The 13,901-nt window shown below is 41.6% G+C and overlaps 1 long non-coding RNA gene across 1 annotated transcript in view; it reads right to left on the reverse strand.

Annotated features, from left to right (window-relative positions):
* The window catches only part of LOC138750256 (uncharacterized), a 38,105-nt gene extending 24,452 nt beyond the window's left edge, over positions 1-13,653 (reverse strand). The window contains exons 1-2 of the long non-coding RNA XR_011349206.1: positions 13,536-13,653; positions 1,205-1,283 (exon numbers count right to left, since the gene is read on the reverse strand). This is a non-coding gene — a long non-coding RNA (uncharacterized lncRNA). The remainder of the gene's footprint in view (positions 1-1,204; positions 1,284-13,535) is intronic.
* Between the last annotated feature and the right edge of the window lie 248 nt (positions 13,654-13,901).

Genomic DNA, 13,901 nt, shown 5'->3' on the forward strand with positions numbered 1-13,901 from the left:
ACAAAATTTAAAAATTAAACACCATCGGCACCTTTAAGAGGCTTTTGAAAGCCATTAAGGAGATGTCAATCAGACGAATTACACCTGATTGTATAACATTTTTCATCTCACACAGGAATGAAGACTTTAAAAGAACAAGTAGCATTGAAGAACTGTTTTGTTTCATCATATGACATTGTTCAGTTTCAACAATCTCTTACATGGGTCTCAACAGCTGTTTTCAGTGTTTCAGACAACAACTCCAGCTGTAGAGGTTTATGGTCTGGATCTCAGAGTTGGAATGGTGACGGACATCTCTCTAGTGTATCCACAAGGCTGGAAACATGCCTGAAACATTGGTAATATATCTTTACCTCCTATGGATGCTGCAAGACTGGCTGTGATCCTCCAGCTTTTTTGTGTGTTAACTACAAAGATCCTCTGGTCCCTTTATTTTATTTTATTCTATATATTTAATCTGGTTTCTTGCTGAGAGTAAACAACAATATGATGGGTAAATGTAAAAACAACGGGTTGCCAATCCAGCATCGAGACTGAATGTTTTTTTTATCCCCCTTCAGATGGTCACAGAATTTTTGGAATTCTTTTCCTTAAATGGCAATGGAATGGAAATCTTTGAAAATCTACAAGGCAAATGTTTATGGATTCTTGATAACCAGGGGGGTAAAAGGAACAAATGTGAAGTTGAGGTTACAAGTCGATCAGCTATGAGTGTATTGAATGCCAGACTGGATTCAAGTGGCTGAGTTACCTACTCCTGATTCATATGTTCACAAATGTATGTTACATGCATCTGATTGGTTAATAATTACAATTTTATTTCCTTACACAACAAAGCTTTCTACAGGTGTATACTGTTAGTGGACCGATTCATAGTTAGGCAGTCAAAGACTTGTCAACATTCCATTATGATCTATTAGATGTACGAATTAGAAGACATCAATTGTGTGCTTTACATCTCAAGTGATTGAAACTTTCTTGCATCAGCAATGTTGGGTAGCAGTGTGAAACCATCCACCCGTAAAGATTTATTGGCTTAAAAGTCTTTGTAGCAAACCTGGTAAACAAAGAAATACTCAATCATCAACTGGATATAAAATCTGGATCCGTCTTTTCAGTATTCTCATTCTCCTGCCACTGCACAGTTACCTTTTTTTTCCACAAGGAACTGCAAATTAAAGACAGTTCAGAGGTTTGTACTCACGTAAGTCACAAGCAAGTGGAAACGTTGCTCCTTGAATAAGTGTTTGACTTTACAAGGTACACGCCCAGTTCAGCCTTGCCTGTTGGGAAATCAAGGACCCAGTTATCATGATTTTTCAAACATTAAACTTAATGATCAGAAAATCAGGGCAGTGCACCCAATAATGTCCTGGTATTTGCTGCCATCAAATGAAGCAGAAAGTCTTCAAAAATAGGCCTCTATTTATGATAAAATATCTAGTCAGAGACACCCTGTACCACTTCACTGACAATTAATTACCATTTATATCTTCATAAATTTCTATTTTCAGAACCGCCCAGACCTGGCCCACCGTTGCGACTGGCTATTCTTCCTACTGCCCAGAGGATTTCATTGGCGACCAGATCGCACTCAACTGGGATAAAGGGGTATTGCATGGCGACCCTGAAAGTCCAGGGCATCATGTTCACAGACTTCAAACTATTAGTCCTTCCCCAATTGTGCGCCCCCGTACTGCTGGGACTAGATTTTCAGTGCCAGTTTCAAACCGTTTCCCTGCACTTTGGGGGCCTCACCTCCACTCTCTGTCTGTAACCACTCCACCCCAGAAGCCTCCTGCCAGTGGCAGCCCAAGCCACCTGCCCCCATGGCCTGGGGCCTCACCTGTAGCCTCTCCACCCTCCGAGTTGCTCCGCCAGCACTCTTCGCAAACCTCACCCCTGGCTGGAAGCCTGTGGCCAGCAAAAGCCGGCAGTACAGTTACGAACACAGGAAATGTATCACAAGCGAGGTGCGCAGACTGCTGGACGAGGGCATTATCGAACCTAGCTCAAGTCCCTGGAGGGCCCAGGTGGTAGTTGTTAAAAATGGGGAGAAGCTGCAGATGGTGGTTGACAATCAATCATTTCACGCTTCTGGATGCGTACCCCCTTCCATGGATCACAGATGTGGTGAATCAGATCGCCCAATACTGACTTATGTTTGGACTATCACCAGCTCCCGATCCGCCGAGAAAACCGACCTTTCACGGCCTTTGAAGCAAATGGGCGGCTGTATCAATTCCTCAGGGTATCCTTTGGGGTCACAAATGGCGTCGCGGTCTTCCAGAAGGAAATGGACTGGATGGTGGACCAGAACGGGCTGACTGCTACTTTCCCGTATCTGGACAATGTCACCATCTGCATCCATGACACGGAGGATCATGATGCCAACCTTGATAAATTTTTTTAGACTACAATTCGACTGAACTTGACCTACAATTTCGACAAGTATGTCTTCCAGACCACTCGGCTCGCAATTCTAGGTTGTGTGGTGGAGAACGGGGTGGTCATGCCAGACCCTGACTGCATGCATCCCCTCATGGACTTACCCGCCCCCCCCCCCCTACACCCAGAAGGCTCTCAGACACTGCCTGGGCTTTTTATCCTACCATCCCCAATGGGTTCCACACTATGCCGACAAGGCATGGCCACTCATCAAGACCACCTCCTTCCCCTGTCATCCGAAGCCAGAGTGGCCTTTGACCGCACCAAATCAGACATTGCCACTGCAACACTGCACGTCATTAATGAGTCCATCCCGTTCCAAGTCGAGAGCGATGCGTCCAACTTTGCACTAGCAGCCACTTTGAATCAGGTCGGCCTGCCGGCCGGTAGCCTTCTTCTCCAGATCCCTCCATGGTCCTGAGAGCCGACACTCCTCTGTCAAAAAGGAGCCCCAGGCCATAGTCGAAGCAGTACATCGTTGGAGACACTACCTCACTGGCATGCGCTTTACACTGCTGACCGACAAACACGCGGCCTCCTTCATGTTTAGCAATACCCAGCGAGGTAAGATCAAGAATGACAAAATCGCCTGGTGGAGAATCGAGCTCTCCACCTTTAATTATGACATACTGTATCGACCTGGTAAACTCAATGACTTGCCAGATGTGCTCTCCAAGGGGACTTGCGCCAGCATACAACTGGACAGGCTGCAGAGACTCCATGATGAGCTCTGTCATCCAGGGGTTACTAGGTTTGCGCACTTTGTCAAAGCTTGCAACCTGCCCTACATGGTGGAGGAGATTTGCTCCATGACCTGAGCCTGCCCAGTGTGTGCTGAGTGCAAGCCCCACTTCTTCTGTCTGGAGAACACCCACGTCATCAAAGTCACCCGCCCCTTTGAGTGTCTCAGCGTGGACTTCAAGGGGCCCCTACCATCGACCAACTGTAATATCTATATCCTTATGGCCATCGACGAGTACTCCTGCTTCCAGTTTGCTGTGTCCTGCTCCGACATGACCGCCTCCTCAGTCATAGATGCCCTGCACAGCATCTTCGCCATCTTCGGGTACCCCAGTTACATCCACTGTGACAGGGGGTCCTCATTTCTGAGCGCAGAGCTGCGACAGTACCTTCTGGAGTGTGGTGTTGCTTCAAGCAGAACCACCAGCTATAACCCACATGGTAATGGGCAAGTTGAAAGAGAGAATGCCACTGTCTGGAAAGCGGTTACGCTTGCCCTCCGGTCCAAAGATCTCCCCACCTCTCGCTGACAGGACATGCTCACTAGTGCCCTACACTTCATCCGCTCTCTCCTATGCACCGCGACCAATGCCACCTCCCATGAAAGGATGTTCTCTTTTCCTGAGGAAATCTGAATCAGGAACAACCATACCGCGCGGCTCACGGTTCCCGGGTCGGTCCTCCTACGACGCCACATCTGGTACTCAAAGAACGACCCCTTGGTTGACCGAGTGACTCTGCTCCATGTGTACCTGCATTAAGCTTAAATTGAGTACCCGGATGGGCGGGAGGACACAGTCTCGATAAGGTACCTAGCCCAAGCCGGATCAGGCCCAGCAGTGCTTCCAACCCAACCTCCCCCAAATCCTTCTCCCCTAGGTCATGTGCTTGAACAGAGAACCACTACACCAGCTCAGGCCAGACTGTCGACATCGCTGTTGGGGAATTGAGCGAAGCAGTGGCCGCACCCGACGAGTCTACCGGCGACACGACTCCAGCGACCCCAATCCCGGCACCACGGTGGTCATGCCGGATGGTCAGGCTCCCTGACCGGTACAGCCCCTAACCTCCACTGAGCCCTTTATTTTTCTTTTTTTACAGTCCTCCATCCACCCCGGGGTCAGTTCTCAAAGAAGGGGTGTATGTGATAGTACAGATTCTATCACCAATGTGTATATATACAGATTGTTGTGTAGGATGACTGTTATTGGCTGAGAGCATAGCCACGCCTACTGGCAGGTCTTAAAGGATTGCTCCTAGCCAAACCAGGTCATTCTGGACTGGTCGACCTACATGTGATATGCTCCAGTCTTTTAGTTAATAAAAGCCTTGGTTTGGATCAACAAGTCTTTGGTTCTTTCGACACGCTCTACAAATGACCGCGTAGTTATATGATTAGAACCTTGCAAAACTAAAACAAATATTCAAAGTAAATCCCTTTTGTTTATATTGCTACACTTCTGCTGCACTCCAACTGGTAATGGAAGGAACAGGTGAACTTTAAACAGATCAAACTTAGGAAATGAAATATCCCCAAAGTCCTATTTCATTTATTGAAGACTTATTTCCCATGTTGTTTATAACATCTTGAAAATAACAACAAATAATGGCCCAGCCACTAATGGGATGGATTCCACATTTATTTAGCACTGGGGATAAAACATTTCTAAATTCAAATGTCTTCATTGTTTCTTCTCCCAAACACTGAACAAAATGGGACACAAATTGTTCAGCACCATTACACTCTTTAATCTATTTTTCTCATGAATAACCTTGAGGTTTAGTTAGTTATTTAGCTGTGGATGGCAACAAAATGGATTGAAATCCTGAGCCCACACAGTGACCACATGTGGGATTTTCAGTTGAAATCTCTGGCAAGTTATCATAAACTGAAAACTGGCCACCAGGCGATTGGATTGCATAATGCTGCTTCTTTTAGTTCCATGGAATTGAAATTTGATTAGTTTTGTGGTGAAATGCAATCACAACCATTTCAAAATTGATTTGCATCTCTTTTGGCCCTTTTGGTGTAAATCACCCAGGCACCACATGGGATGAAGTCATTTCTCATCCTCATCCCACACTGCTTTTCTAGCATTGCAGAGAACTTGTACCAGACAGTTCACAGGACAAAAAATCATGAGTCTCCCCAGGAAAACTAAATGCTCCAATGCAACATTTGACAGGAACTTCCATCAAGTGAAGACTTTACTAACTTTTGTTCCATCCTTTTTTTCTAATCCCATTATCACCATCTCTTAATGCTGTGTCTGATCCTTGATCTCGGTCATCTTCTTTGGCTAGCTCCTCCAATGATGTAACGCAATAATGTGTTATAGATTTTTCTCTCACTCATCCCACCTCATCCACGTTCAAAGGCTCAGATTTTTTTTTAGCTTTGTATCCACTGCACTCACCATAACCGAAGGCACATATCCACCCCTTCCCCTGCCTTCATCCAAAGCCATGGATATTAGGCCGAGCCCTAAAACTTAATTCTATCTCCATCTTCCTCCTATGGTGTCATGATTAAATACGATACATATTTACTTGACCACAAAATGAAAAAACAGACAGGAGTCTTCAGCCCAAGTCGCACACTACTTGCGTCAAACTAATTTCAAGCTGAAATTGGGGTTTAGATACATCAAAATTGGGGGTTAGAAGCATTAAAATGTAGGCTTCCAGTCACTAAACTATTGTTTTCACTTTCTATCTGCCCAGAATATTGTTGGAAAGAAACTTATTTCAGGTTATATTTGGAAACATGCTCCCAGTTCATTGTAGTCAGGAGCATTTCAATATTTCTTGCATGTATTTTTTTATATACACAACAATTTAAGATGATCAAATACAAATTTCTATTTCATAAAGATTTGAATAAATTACTATTTCTATTCAATTATTTCAATTATTGAAATGTCATATTATAATTATGCATAATGAGAAAAAAACCCACTGCAAATAAAGTATTCAGAACTAAATTTATCATTAACAAGATTTTTAAGAGGAATTAGGTCTGCATGAAAGTTCCAGCAAAAATATTTGCTTTTCTTTCTATATTTGATAACAACCAAAGTAAAATCTTTTTATATGCATATCCATTTTGAGAACTCACCAGACACTGCTAACCTTTGTAATTTTAAGCCTGCTTCATCATAATCCTAGAGGAAGCCAGAGACAATTTCCTCTGGGAACTGAAGCTTGAGAAGGTATCAACAATGAGGGTTTGTGATATTTAGACAGAATTGATCACTAAAGTTAAGGATGGAAATTTTGCTCAGAAGTTGTGTATACTTAAAGTTTGTTGGATTATAATCAGCAGGTATTGTTGGGATATCTGCACAGATGCCATCCAGACATAGGTGTTTGGTATTGCTCTATTTTCTTACTTGCAGCAACTTGTAGCTTAGTTAAAAAAAACAATGAAGAGAATGATACCTATTCCCTGTTCAGCATTGACTGAAAGGCAAAGCATAAAAATGGCTGGCAAACATGTAAGTCTGCTCACCATTGTACCTGAATCCAAAACTGTGTTCCAAGTGAGTAAAATCTAGCAATGGAAATACTAATTATAAAATTCTAGCAAATTACAATATGTTTTATATAAAATAATGAATTTTTCAGAAAATATGAGTAAGTAACAAACTGTATGATCATTCCCCAGAGGCTGGTAGAGAAGATGTCTTCACTGCGACTCAACAACCCTCTCTGAAACTGAATTCTGGACTTCCTAGCGGAAAGACTACAATCTGTCTGGCTCATTAGCAGAACGTCGAGCATCGATACACTGGGCTCTTATGCACCTCAGGGCTGTGTGCTTAGCTCGCTCTTGTTCACGCTACTGACCCACGAGTGCATCACCAGATCCAGTTCCAAGTGTCATCAAGTCTGCAGATGACACAACAGTCATTGGCCTCATAAGTAACAACAATAAGTCGCACTACAGAGAAGCGGTGGAAAATCTCGTGTTAGGGTGCAAAAGTTATGACCTGAATCTCAATGTGGACAAGATGAAGGAGATGATTGTGGACTTCAGGAGGACCAAGAATGACTACCCTCCACTACACATCAACATCTGTGTAGTGGAGAGCACCAAGTTCCTCAGAGTTAACTTAACTAATGACCTATCATAGACACACAATATCTTCTCACTTGTCAGAAGATGCAATAGTGACTGCACTTCCTGAGAAGACTGAAGTGGGCAAGGCTACTGGCCACCATTATGTCAACCTTCTGTAGGAGCTCTATCAAGAGTGTCCTGGCTGGCCACATCACAGTGTGGCATGGTTGTGGCAGAGAAGTGGATCAGAGGTCAAACCACAGGATTATAAGAGTGGCAGAGAAGATCGCTGGAGTCTCCCTCTCCCCCTCCCCCCACCATCAACAGGATTGTTCTGTATGGAGAGCACGCAAAATAATTGAAGATCCTTTCTACCCTGCAAGCAGCATATTTCAGCTGCTTTCATTGGGGAAGGGATACAGGAATATCAGAGCCAGTACCACCAGGCTGAGGAATCGCTTCTCCCCACGGGCAGTGAGAATGCTGAGTAACCAACTGCTCACACTAACCATCCAATATTCATTTAATTGAAAGAATATTCATTTATTTATTTGTATATATGAATACTTGTCCTGCATATGTATTGTTTGTTTGTATGTGTCTTATGTCTTGTTTTGTTCATGTTTTGCACTGAGATCAGAAAACAATAAACTTAACTTTCCTTGATTTGCCTTGACATGACTTGAAAAGTTTCCAATCCTTCCCAATTCTCTGTGCAGTTTCCTGAACATTGGCAGTGTTTCTCAAAGGTTGCAACACCTGTCCAGGAAGAAGACAAAGTGAGAGAGTATTTGGCAATTTTCATGGCTCTGTATCAACTTCAGCAGTTGGAGGTAACTCACTTCTCTGCACGTATTTGAACAACCTGTTTCTCCTTAAGATTATCCATCTGTAATATTAACTCAGTTTTACTCTCACCATGCACTCTGAGCTGCCCTTCAAATAACAGGCTCAAAATATGCAGGGAAGGGTTGTTTTATTTTCTGATTCACAAATGGATATCTCAAGAAGAACCTTATATTTATGTTTGCACGAATACTTCTGCATGTAACAATCAGTCCAGTGAAAATTGATGTCGTCTTTCTTCGCCAAGTATGTCCTTCCTTAGGTGAGCAGACCAGATCTGTACACGACTGTCCTGATGCCATATTGTTCAAAAATCAAAGTTCAGATTTACTATCAGAGTACATACATGACATCACATACAATCCTGAGATGGTAACAGGCAGAATTTCTATTTATCGATAGTGAAAAAAACTGTACTCAATAAAAAATATAAACGACAAAAATTTAAACAACAAAAGAAATGTAAATGAACTGACTATGCAATATAGGAAATAAACATTCAATAATAAATAAAGTGCAAAGTAAGAGTCCTTCAATGAGTCCCTGATTGAGTTTGTTGTTGAGGAGTCTGATGGTGGAGGGGTAGGAACTGTTCCCAGTCCTGGTGGTGTGTGTCTTGTGACACTTACCCCTCTTCTCTCATGGTGGAAGTGAGAACAGAGCATGTCCTGGGTACCTGATGATTGCCGCTGCTCTCTAGTGGCAGCACTCCAGGCAGATTTTCTTGATGGTAGGAAAAGTTTTAGCTGTGATGCACTGGGCTGTGTCCACTACCTTTTGCAGAGCTTTCCACTCAGAGGTATTGGTGCACTGAATGCATCGGGTCAGCATTCCATTACACATCTGTTGAAATTTGCCAAAGTTTTGAATGTCATTCCGAACCTCCACAAAACTCACGAGAAAGTAGAGGTGCTGGCGTGCCTTCATCATGATGACATTTGTGTGTTGGGTCCAGGTAAGGTCTCCAGGAATCACAGGAATTTAAATTTGCTCACTCTCTCTGTAACTGATCCCCCAAAGATCACTGGAGTGTTTACATCTGGTTCTCCCCCACCTGTAGTCCACACTCAGCTCCTTGATTTTGGTGACATTGTGTGCAACTTTATTTTTAGTGCACCATTCAGTCAAGTTTTCAATCTCCCTCCTGCACACTGACTCATCACCCCCTTTTATACAACCCACTACCATGGTATGATTAGCAAATTTGTAGATGGTATTATAGTTATATTGAGCTCTAGTTTTTACATATAATGTCCTGCAAGATAAACCCTAACCCTAACCTTACTTGGAAAGAGTTTCTTGGAGCCTTTGGCTATACTTTGTTGTTAAAAACAAATCCTCTATATTATCTTTTTATTTTACCCGCAGAAACCCCAAATATGCCAAACATTCATCAAAATCCATGTCGTCCCTATCCAAAATTACAACGTGAAATACCCTGGAAAACGTTATAATTTCCTTAATATGACCTTCCTCCTCGTTCCTCATTGCTTTCTCTCTCCTACTTTCCTGGAATAAAGGAATTGTGTTTTCTACCTAGACCAGTGGTTCTCAAACTTTTTCTTTCCACTCACATTCCACCTTAAGTAATCCCTATGCCATAGGTGCTCTGTGATTAGTAAGGGATTGCTTAAGGTGGGATGTGGATGGAAAGAAAAAGTTTGAAAACTAATTTGTGTGTTGGGACCAGGTAAGGTCTCCAGGAATCACAGGAATTTAAATTTGCTCACTCTCTCCCTAACTGATCCCCCAAAGATCACTGGAGTGTTTATATCTGGTTCTCCCCCACCTGTAGTCCACACTCAGCTCCTTGGTTTTGGTGACATTGTGTGCAACTTTATTTTTAGTACATCATTCAGTCAAGTTTTCAATGTCCCCCTCCTGTATGCTGACTCATCGCCCCCTAATTGACTGGTTATATGCGCAGTTCATAACTCCAAAGGAAATGGGCCAATGACAATTTTTCTCAAGCAAAATATGTCAGTAACAATTGGGCCTAGAGCAGTGATTCTCAACCTTCCCTTCCCATTCACCTATCACTTTAAGCAATCCCTTACTAATCACAGAGCACCCTTGGAATAGGGATTACTTAAGGTGGGATGTGAGTGGAAAGAAAAAAGTTGAGAACCACTGACATAGAAGATGCAGAAAGAATTCCAAAATCTAAGGGATTCTGGAAAATCAAATGCAATCTCTGTTACCATCTCTTTCAGTATTGTAAGATGAATGTTATAGGTCCAGAAGGATTTGTTACTTTTAATTCCTTTAAGTTCTCCAGTGCTACATTGTGTTTGATATTAGTTTTCTTAGCTTTGTCATATTCACTAAATTTGTTTCTGTTACTTCTGGAATTTTTAAGTTTTTTTGCTGTGAAGATTTATTTTGACGTAGCTGCCTGAAACAAACCCATAATTAATTTTCAAGATAAAAATAATATTTGAAAAACTCAAGCAGTGTAGAGATTTTTGGTCAATGTCATTTCAACAGAACTAGAAAATACCAGAAATAAAACACAACTGAGGAAGTGCAGAGGGTTAGAGAAAACTAAAGAGTAGATCAGTGATCATGTGGCGCCCAGGAGAAATTGAATGATGTAGATGGTGGTGAGCTACCAGCTGGAAGTGTTGCAAAGGAAGTGTAGGTTGGAAATTCCAGGAGAGAAAAAGTACTGAAAGCTGGAAATGTGAGAAAGGTGATCAGATTTGTTGTGTGATGTAATGAGTCTTGAAGGTATGCATGTGCTGAGTCAGAAGATGTAACTACAGGAAGTTGAGGACGCAGAGCTCAGATGGGAAGGGAAAATGACTGGGAATCCAAAATTGAGTGTTCTTCATTCAGTCACCGTTCTGCATTTGGTTTCCTCAAGGCTGAAGACATCACTGTGTGATCACTAAATGTAGCATACTGAATTGGAAAATGTATACATAACTTTTGCTACTTCTGAAGGAGCATTTGGGACCCGAAAAAAGAGCAGGTAAATGGGGATGTCTTGCATCTTTGGTTCACTTTTAGAATCCCTTCATGTCTTCATATAGAAGCCTCTGGTTTGGTCAGATAAACTCATAAACTGGAATTATCCAGATAAACAGCAGTTAAGCCTCAGACTTCTATGTGGAGACACTGGATTGACTGGATGGCTGTATCTGTCAGTCCACCTCACTGCTGTATTCTACATGGAGAAAATCATAGAAACCAAAATTGCAGAAGTTTTTTTTTAAGCAATTATTTCTAGAAAATTATTTCTCTGGTCCTTGCCACATTCATCAGGCACAGGAACTGTTCTCATTGATTACATTGCAAGAATTAAAGCCAAGTAAAACCAATTAAACCCAAGCTCTAAACTTGCATTGGTGTGATTTTGGAGGTTTCTCAATGTCTGTTTGGACATGTTGAACTTCTAATGTGTACCCTCCTTTCTAACTCTGCTTCCCTAAACAATCCCATCTCCTCCTCTCCCTGCCCTGTCAATTATCATCTCTGGCCTGCTGACTGAGAGCAACTTGCCAAATGCATCTTTAAATCCATTTCAAGCAGACTGATTAAAATTCCCTGGTTATCAAATCAGTGCCGCAGGGAGAGATTTGACATTCATCTAAAACCCCCAAGCCCCTCTCAGTTACAACTCTCAATTAAATCCATAAATCAGTCATTAACAAAAATTGATCAGAAAATGTTAACAACTTGTATAGATAACATCTGGAAAGACATCATTTTGAACATGTCTGGGATAATTACCTCATTTCTTTGGCAATGCTATTTTGATTTATGATATGATTATTAAGAATAATTATAGTATTTGAGAAACCATGTACCAACACAGCTAAATTTCGTCCATATATAGCAAAATGTTTTCCCTAGAAAGAATTACAACATAAGTAGTTTCTAATCAATCTGGCATAAAAAAATAATGTTTCGATCTCAGGCTCCACATATAATCACATAATCACAGCTTATACAAGCTCAAGGATAGAATAAAAGTTTTAAATTAGAAAAAAGGCAAATATGCCAATTATAAAAATCACATGATGAATAGAACATCACACCCATTTTTCAGTTGCAACTTGCATGCTTTGCAATTAACACAGTGGCTTTACTAGGGTTGGTGTCACCCAGCATGGTAACTCATGACATCACCCCTACCACCACCCCCATGGACGTCCTCTCATACCAGACCATACAGAATCCTTAGTCATTTTTTTTCTACTAATTTTACTCTTAAGTCATAATTCCCATATATCACTGAGTGTAATGGCAGTAGTAGTGAGATAAACAACTAGCAAAATTTAAATTACACCTTTAAATTACAATATCATACTACTTCACTCTCAAAAATGTTGTTGACATAGGTTCACAAATATTGTAGTTAAAATACCAGAAAATTTGACAAAAGCAGCAACTATAAAAGCACGAGCAGCAATGAAAATAACAGCACGTGCTTGTAGCGTGTGCAGACAAAACCACGTGATTCAAAGTGTCATTGTAATTGGGTAATAATGACAGCTCTAACTGGAGTTCGTTAGAATGTTCAAAAAGTAAATTAGCATAGAATTTTAGCCTTGTAGGTACTGATACATGTTCACTGGGCTTATGAAAAATGATTTTGCTTTTATAACTAAATATATGGATATTTTCATAAAAAATAGTAAATTTCTGCTGAAACACTGCACAAAACTTTTATGTGTCACCCCTCTGATGGTGTCACCCAGTGTGGTCTGCACCCCTCTAGTGACACCAGTGAATCAACACAGGTAGGTGGCATGGACATGTCATTTGCTTGTCCAAAGAGCACCATCTACCATGTTAAAACAAGATGCTGAAAGAGGCATTCAAGATTTGTTCTTTATACAACTTTAACTCCTTTCTAGGTCTGTTGGCAGTCTTCAGAAAATGTGGCTTACATAAGGAAGGGAGGAAAGAAGGAATAGGGAGGCAGGCTGCCAACAATGTTATGTTGGAAAGGAAACTACATACTTAAAATGTAAAATTTGCTGTCTTGCATGATATCAATATGGGATGCTCATTTCCCCATAGAATCTTCATGGCCAAGACATAGCATGTACTAGTGCTAATGTGGTCCCGAGCAAAGTGACTCCAGGACTAATTATATCCTGAAGTCAGCTGACAGCCATCAGCATTCAGGATCTTGCAGTCAGTGGTGATATCTACGGCCTTAGGCATATCTCTGAATTAAATGAGAGTTTTCCAAAGTGAAATGTAACAAGCTCCATGCATAAATGTCAATAATGCTTTACTGAAGAACAAAGTGTTTCATCCAATTCAGATTGAAGCTAACAGCAACCTTTTTTTAAATAATGCTTTCTTGAAAGAGTATGAGTGTGTTTGAAGGTTAAGAGCAGCACTAGAGACTTTTTGTAGCCTGTTGATGTTAAGTAAACAGGTCTTGACTGGCCCATTGTCAGTTTTGCTTTGGACCTACCTGTACACACATGGGAATGCTATTGCAAAGAGTTATCTTCTCAGCAAATATTATTCTTTGTTTGTCCTGAACCAAGCTGCATTGATCCACAAGCAAATCGTGTCATCAAGATGCAGGCCCACACTGGGTTGACATCACAATGGTCCCAGTGGGAGGGGCTGAAAAGGATCATGGGAGTGGTGCTGATAAGTTCTTGGAGATTTCCAGTAAAGTCAGTTGGTTGGTTCAACTCACTCACAGCTTCTGTGTGTTTTTTATCTTTAGTTTGCTGCACAGTGCACCGACCACAGTCCAAATTATTTTCCACTTGCTTTGCTGTTTCATCTTACAGTGGAGTTGCTAACCTGCTCATTTTTTTTAGTGTTT

This window comes from Narcine bancroftii, chromosome 1 (genome assembly GCF_036971445.1).
Source record: "Narcine bancroftii isolate sNarBan1 chromosome 1, sNarBan1.hap1, whole genome shotgun sequence".
Classification (NCBI taxonomy): domain Eukaryota; kingdom Metazoa; phylum Chordata; class Chondrichthyes; order Torpediniformes; family Narcinidae; genus Narcine; species Narcine bancroftii.